Raw genomic sequence first — 8,341 nt, 5'->3', positions numbered from 1 at the left:
CATATTCTCTGCCAGTGAATTTCATAATCATCATGTCTACAGTTTCTTAGCAGCAAGTACTTCTCAACCACAATTCTGTCCGTAACTATTTTTCTAATCACAGATATATGTACTTGCGGACTATTTTGATATTTACAAGAAAAAATATCTTGTTTTACTACAAGCAAATCAAATTTTGAATGTCTAACTGTTGATTTTTATTATACATTTGTAGAATCAATATTTTATTTTTACTGACATGCATCCCGACTGAGATATTAATTAGAGAAAAAGAAACTTAAGCAATTACTTGAATTTAGTATATAGTTCCTGTGTTTCATCTATCATCTAAGGATTTCAACGGTTTAGGTCAGTAAAAATTGAGACTCCAGTAGTTAAGAAACCACTTTAAATGAAAGTAGATGGTTGAGGGGCACACGTACATGTACATGTGTTTACAAATATCCTTGACAATTGCGAGGCGAAATTAATGTGTTGCTAAGAAAAAAGCAGTTCATTCTTCAAAACATTTCCATGTATTTGGTTATCTCACATGCAGAATTTCCAGTCTTGTATATACCCTAGCTTTATAGCTCATATTGTGAGAACAGAGAAAAGTCGGGCAGAAAAGGGACACCTTATAATACCCCATGAAGATGCAGAAGAAAGTTTGTGTGACTGTATGCTACACCGGTATTGAGTTTATTTCATGATTTTTAGACCTCTAATAAACGTAAACTTTTCATTATAACACAACATAAAGCACACTACAGATTATTTACATTTAAAATTGTAAACAAAGGGCGGCCATTTTGAACTTAGGGTCGCAGGGACGCTATTTTAAAAAATCCTATGATATAGAAAAACGATGCAGAAATTTACCACATGCATGATTTTTTAAATTCAGACGTTTGTGAAACAATTTACACACAAAATAAATTATATATCTATAAAAGTATGTTTTCCCATAAATCCTCTCCTGATCGCTGATTGGTTGTAATTTTCGGCGGGCAAAATTGATTGTTGTTTGTGAGAGAAAACCTAGCGTGACTCAAATGGAACCATGTCATGTTTTGATTGAATGGAAGATCCAAAGATTTTTCTGAGAATAGGAGACGTCTACTGTTGTTGGGCATCATTCAGGTATGTCTTTTATAGGGTATTGAGTAAAAATTTCTGGAACTTTTTAAAACAATCTTCCATTATGCATCCTCACTGAATATTTTAGTATGAGTCTGTCCATAGCCAATACTATTAGTTACACAGTTAGTTAGTGACCTGATACGGAAAAATACATGGTGTGAAAAGAAAACCCGTATCGGGCGAGGCGAAGCCGAGCCCGATACGGGTTTTCTTTTCACACCATGTATTTTTCCGTATCAGGTCACTAACTGACTGTGTAACGAATTTATCACGTCGAAGACCTCTAACTGTATATGTGGGGGTCTATATCATACAACTTAGTCAAATGTCTTTCCTTTTGAAACGGCTGCAAGTCGAACCCGACGATAAATAAAATTACTCGCCCAATACGGATTTTACTCGCATGATACGGTTTTTTTCACGGCGTCATGTGACCAAGATCTGACCAATCAGATTTCAACAATTTTGTCTGAGGCATGATAATGGCAATTGCCGTCTCATTTAAACGATTTTTGACGGGATATCATGTTATCTCTGACTATACAAATTTTCCTTTTCTCATAAAAGAGCAATGATATTTAATATTCATTTCATAATCACAACAGAACACATCAAAACATGCTTGATATTCACCTTTTAGAATTTTAAATACAAAAAAAATATTTAAAAAATATCCTGTCCCGATTCGGAAACAGGACGTTATCTAACCGATTCTTTCTCTCTATATATCATTGTAGGTATTTCCGGTGTTGACTTGAAACATTTTCATTCACGATGTTGCGGATTCATCATTGCATTTGCATGGGGTAGTGCATATGCTGTGTGTGGCCTTCTAACCGATAAATCTATGGATTAAAGGATGAACAGGTCGATGCAGGAATATTCATTCTAATGATAAGGAAATACGAAATGCAAGGACAACCTCCAAGCATTCAGTACATGCCTTACACAAACAATGATGGAATGTTCCAGTAAGTGGTGAAAGGTTTTACATATAACGTTTGATTTTGTGTTGTGATTACAAGGTCCTTATATAGATCTAGTTTATGTGAAATTTGAAATGGTTTTGCATTGTAGTCTTCGAGAAATTTAGTGGGGGGAGGGGGGAGGGTTATTACGTATAATACTGTATACAGTGATGTATGTAGGGACCAAATGATATTACGACTATTGCATATTAGCCATACAAATATCTACAAACTATTTCCAGTTAACCATCCGAATTTTTTAGTCCTAGAAATAGTTTCTATTCTCAATTATGGTGCAGCATCAAATTAAAGATGAGAAGTAAATCCTGTGCCAATCCCTCAGCATTAGAAGTGAAAGGCACAGGTGTTTTAGGCATGATATTAAAACCAAAGGCCCCATATCACGGTAGGTATTGGCACGATAAAGAACCCTCACTGCTACATAACTAAGTTAAGGCTAATCCCTCCAAAAGTCTCAGTGCTGTACATAAATCTACCTTCAAGTTGAGCAATGCACTTCACACCATACAATGTCACAATGAAAAAGTAAGGCACAACGCACAGGGCTATATATTCATATCATTGGGAAAATGTTGCAATATTTTAGCTGTATTGACCAAGGCTATCAAGTTCTAAGCTGTATACAAATTTGTTTAAAATTTTCTGTCATATGATATATTTTTCTCTTTGGTATTGTAGCAATTTCAAATTTTCAGTATAGAACATGTGCAAAGATATTATTCATATGATTGATTGATTGATGTTTTCCGCCACACTCAACAATTTTTCAGTTATATGGTGGCGCCCAGTTTTTATTGGTGGAAGAGAGAACCCAGATACAATGTACCTGGGAATAGACCATCAACCTTCCGAAAGTAAACTGGGAAACTTTCTCATTTAACGGCATGAGCGGGATTGGAACCCTCGCCAACAGAGGTGAGAGGCCGCGTGATTTTGAGCTCGATGCTCTAACCACTCGGCCACGGAGGCCCCTTATTATTCATATGATATTATGACGTTGAAATCACCCGTAATCTATACATATAGTTTGTATTAATCCGAAATATTTGACGTTTTCCTGGCTTTTGATATTTACTGTGCCAGGAAAATGTCAGAACCGGCACCATTACGTAAACTGGAATCGTTTTATTGATTAATTATGAGTTTAACATTGAATTCGACTCCAAAGTATTTAAAATCGGCCCGAGAATGCCGCCTCTAAAAGGAGGCGGTGAATTTCCAGATTACGTAATGGAGCTGGTTCTGACGTTTTCCTGGCACGGTAAATATCGGGTTTTAATTTTTTTTTCCTCGATTACTTTTTATTAAAACAACATTTTTTGACTAAAGAAAGTAAATTTAAAAGTTTTCAATTTCAAAATGTACATATCCTCCATTTTCATCCTCATCAATTTTCTCTGGTGTAGCATTCCTTCTTAATTGACACCCATCTGTTGACAAAAATAACTTTTGTCATCAATGTCTTTTCTCTTAAAAATACAATCCACCACCCAACCTACATTTTTGGTGACCCTGGATATTAATTAATCTACTCACTTGCTATTGTCTAACTATACTGATGAATTTAGGTACTCGAATGCATTGAGTTAGACCACTAGAAAGGTAGTAGTTCTGAAATCTAGCACATAAACTGGTGTATATAGTCATAATGATCTTGGTGACCTCCAGTCAAATAATGTGTCCTGTATGATACAATTTTCTTTGAAATTGTCAGATGTCTGCTAGTTTTTTATGTAATCATGTGCATATAGATAAACACATATTATGCATTTATAAACAATGTCACATGTACACAAAATAAATCTAATTAAAATTACTGTACCAAAAACACTACCAGCAATAAAATTTGCTATTTTAGAATCCTGAAATAATCTTGTACATGTAAATGCATGCAGTGGTGGATTCAGGATTTGTTAAAGGGGGGATAGGGCTCCAGGGTTTTGAGGATTTTTAGGTAACTTGTAAGGTTTATTCTAGTTATAAATACATGTACAACATAATAGAATTATTATATGATAATAAGTAATGGATTTGCTTATCCTCATGTGCTTGTATATATATATATATATATATATATTATGTCAAATCCTATACCACTATTTCTTTTATTAGCTCACCTGAACTGAAAGCTCAAGTGAGCTTTTCTGATCGACTGTTGTCCTTCATCTGTCCATCTGTAAACTCTTTACATTTTTACATCCTTGGGTGAAGGGCTTTCAAATTTGTTCAAATGAAGGGTCATGTCCCCTTCGAAGGGGAAATAATCACAAAAATGCAAAAAATAGGGTGGGGTCATTTAAAAATCTTCTTCTCAAGAACCACTGGGCCAGAAGATTTGAAATTTACATGAAAGCTTCCTGACTTAGTGCAGATTTAAATTTGTTAAAATCATGGCCCCGTGGGGGGGGGGGGGGGGGTAGGGGGGGTACGATGAGGCGACATTAGGGGATTGAAATTTTACATACAAATATATAGGGAAAATCTTCTTAATAATTACTGGGCCAGGAAAGTGGGAATTTACATCAAAGCTGTCTGGCATAGTGCAGATTCAAGTTTGTAAAAATCATTGTCCCCGGGGGTAAGATGGAGCCACAGTAGGGGATCAAAATCTTTCATACAAATATATAGGGAAAATCATTAAAAATCACTTGCCAGGGAAGTTTACATTTACACGAAAGCTTCATGACATAGTGCAGATTCAATTTTGTAAAAATCAGGGCCCCTGGGAGTAGGTTGGGGCCACAATAGCGATCAAAGTTTTACATGCGAATAGGAAAAATCTTAAAATATGAGCCAAGGTGAGCTATGTGGCCCAATGGCCTCTTATTCATTTTTGGTCTCAATGTGTGTGCGTTTTTAAATCAGCCACTGGCAAAGTGAAGACAGAATTGAGCAAAGTAACGGTGTGTCTACTCAGTCTTGATATACCATATGTTACATAGGATTAATTTTTGTTTACTGTTTTTTTAGAACTAGATGAGCAGAAGATGCATTCCATGACTGACTCCCCATATGTTATGAAAGACAGCCCATGAGAATGGAACCAACTTTCAGTGTTACAATGGATGAACACTCCTCCTGTCACAAGTCCATCTTGATTCAGTAAAGTGGTAGTCTATTCATCTAGGAAGCAACAAGACGGATCTGGACAAGGACCATATTGACTCAAGTTTTGGTGTCAGAAGACCATTTTGATTAAACATGTTAAAAGCACCACAGAAGTAAGAAGCTAGGATACCAGTTTTATTTGAGCATACCATTTAAGGATTCATTACTGAACAGTTGAAGGATAGTCACTATGACAAGAAAATGGAACAATTGTAATGAGCATTGGGGTCCATGTATTTAGAGCTTTCCATTTTTCTGTTAAAAGTCATATTGATATTGTTCTGTTTATTATTTTTTCTTACCATCAAAATGCTATCACTCTTTAAGACATATTGAAACACTTTTTAGCTCACCTGAACCGAAGGTTCAAGTGAGCTTTTCTGATCACATTTTGTCCGTCGTCCATCTGTAAACTTTTCACATTTTCGACTTCTTCTCCAGAACCACTGGGCCAATTTCACCCAAACTTGGCCAAAAGCATCCTTGGGTAAAGGGCTTTCCAGTTTGTTCAAATGAAGGGCCATGTCCCTTTCAAACGGGAGATAATAAAAAAAAATGCAAAAATAGGGTGGGGTCATTTAAAAATCTTCTTCTCAAGAACCACTGGACCAGAAGAGCTGAAATTTACCTGAAAGCTTCCTGACATATTGCAGATTCACTTTTGTTCAAATCATGGCCCCCCGGGGATAGGATGGGGCCACAAGGGGGGATCAAAGTTTTACATACAAATATATAGGGAAAAACTTTAAAAATCTTCTTCTCAAGAACCACTAAGCCAGAAAAGCTGAGATTTACATGAAAGCTTCCTGACATAATGCAGATTCAAGTTTGTTCAAATTATGGGCCCGGGGGTTGAATGGGGCCACAATAGGGGATCAAAGTTTTACATACAAATATATAGGAAAAATCTTTAAAAATCTTCTTCTCAAGAACCACTGAGCCAGAAAAACTGATTTTTACATGAAAACTTTCTGACATAGTGCAGATTCAACTTTGTTCAAATCATGGGCCCCAGGGGTTGGATGGGGCCACAATTGGGAATCAAAGTTTTACATACAAATATATAGTTAAAATCTTCTTCTCAATAACCACTGAGTCAGAAAAGCTGATATTTACAAGAAAACTTTCTGACATATTGCAGATTCAAGTTTGTTCAAATCATGGCCCCCGGGGGTAAGATGGGGCCACAAGTGGGGGAGGGTCAAAGTTTTACACACAAATATAGGAAAAATCTTCTCAAGAACCATTGGGCCAGAGAAGTTGACATTTACATGAAGGCTTTCTGACGTAGTGTAGATTCAAGTTTGCAAAAATCGTGGCCTCCAGGGGTAGTTGGGGCCATAATAGGGACTAAGGTTTTACATGCAAATATATATGGAAAGTCTTCAAATATGGGCCAAGGTGACTCAGGTGAGCGATGTGGCCCATGGGCCTCTTGTTAGTTCATAATACAATGCTTTTTGAGAAATAATCAGATATCAACGTACATACTTGAATTTTGAATCTGATCCTTGTTTTTATTACTTTTCTCTAACTTTAAATTCTATGAACATCAAACATTTGCTAAACACTGACTTGCTTTAAAAAAAATTGTTATTGCTATTCTTAGTTACTAAATCGAAAGATACAGAGACACAAAACATTTACTCATGAATTCACTTTAAAAAAAAATCCAGTGAGAGATCAATCGAAGGGATCTGAAGACCCTTAAACCTGGTTATTGTCCTTGAATGTCTGCAGTTTTTTTGTTTGAGCGCTAGCTCTTCTCAAATACAGTAGATGTTTTGTGACCTTGAATTCTTGTCAACTCCAGTTACCATCCCTTTAATTTTATGTTTTGACTTGAATATCTTTGATACTATGACATGTACTCAGTTTAGGTTTTCTTAATTCTGGTTCTTACTCTTTTGACCTTGAATTTAGGGTCAAAGGTCAAGGCCATACATATATTTTCTAATGTTTGCATTTTTCAAACAAATTGAGCATTTTTAAGTCAAAGTCACCTCTCTTTTACAAAGCACTATGATACGATCTCTTAGAGGTTGTGTTTAGTCCCCTACCGACAAAATGGAAGGGGACTTTAGGTTTGCACTCCGTCCATCTGTCTGTCAGATCAGTTTTAAGCACTTTTTGCTCTGTTCTTACAGATATACATTTGATATTTAGTACATTGCTTTGCCATAACAAGTTACAAAATTAGTTTGAATTTTATCTCAGTCCGTTGTACATCAAACTTGGTGCTCAAGTACATTGTAAGGAGTAGGTGACCTCCATTGATTTTGATGTAGCATGGTCAAAGATCAAGTGTCAAACTGGACACAGGAATATACTGTCTGCTCAATATCTTGAGAATCGTTTGTTTGACAGACATCAAACTTAGTACACCGGTACATCCTAAAATGTAGATGACCCTTAGTGATTTTGAGGTGACATGGTCAAAGGTCAAACTGGACATAGGAAGATACTGACCACTCAATATCTTGAGAACTCTTTGCTTGACAGACATCAAACTTGGTACATTGGTACATCTTAAGAAGTAGATGACCCTTAGTGATCTTGAGGTCACATGGTCAAAGGTCAAACTGGACATAGGAAGATACTGACCACTCAATATCTTGAGAACTTTTTGCTTGACAGACATCGAACTTGGTACACTGGTACATCTTAAGAAGTAGATGACCTGTAGTGATTTCGAAATCACATGGTCAAAGGTCAAACTGGAAATAGGAAGATACTGACCACTCAATATCTTGAGAAACCTTTGCTTGACAGACATCAAACTTGCTACACTGGTACATCTTAAGATAAATGACCCTTAGTGATTTTGAGGTCACATGGTCAAAGGTCAAACTGGACATAGGGAGGTACTGTCCACTCAATATCTCGAGAACCCTTTGCTTGACAGACATCAAACTTGATAAACTGGTACATCTTAAGAAGTAGATGACTCCAAGGGATTTTGAGGTCACATGGTCAAAGGTCAAACTGGACATAGAAAATACTGACCACTCAATTTCTTGAGAACCCTTTGCTTGACAGACATCAAACTTGGCACAGTGGTACAGCATAAAGAGAAGATGGCCCCTAATTATTTTAAGGTCAAAGGTCAAGGGTTAAACTGG

General features: G+C 36.4%; 1 long non-coding RNA gene across 1 annotated transcript; it reads left to right on the top strand.

Annotated features, from left to right (window-relative positions):
- The first annotated feature begins 638 nt into the window (after nt 1–638).
- On the top strand, nt 639–5,654 carry LOC125665474 (uncharacterized). Its single transcript, XR_008803468.1, has 3 exons — nt 639–1,122; nt 1,860–2,093; nt 5,082–5,654. It is a non-coding gene; the product is annotated as an uncharacterized LOC125665474 (long non-coding RNA).
- The last annotated feature ends 2,687 nt before the right edge of the window (nt 5,655–8,341 follow it).

Source organism: Ostrea edulis, chromosome 5 (genome assembly GCF_947568905.1).
Source record: "Ostrea edulis chromosome 5, xbOstEdul1.1, whole genome shotgun sequence".
Lineage (NCBI taxonomy): Eukaryota > Metazoa > Mollusca > Bivalvia > Ostreida > Ostreidae > Ostrea > Ostrea edulis.
This window is presented reverse-complemented; position numbering and strand designations above follow the sequence as displayed.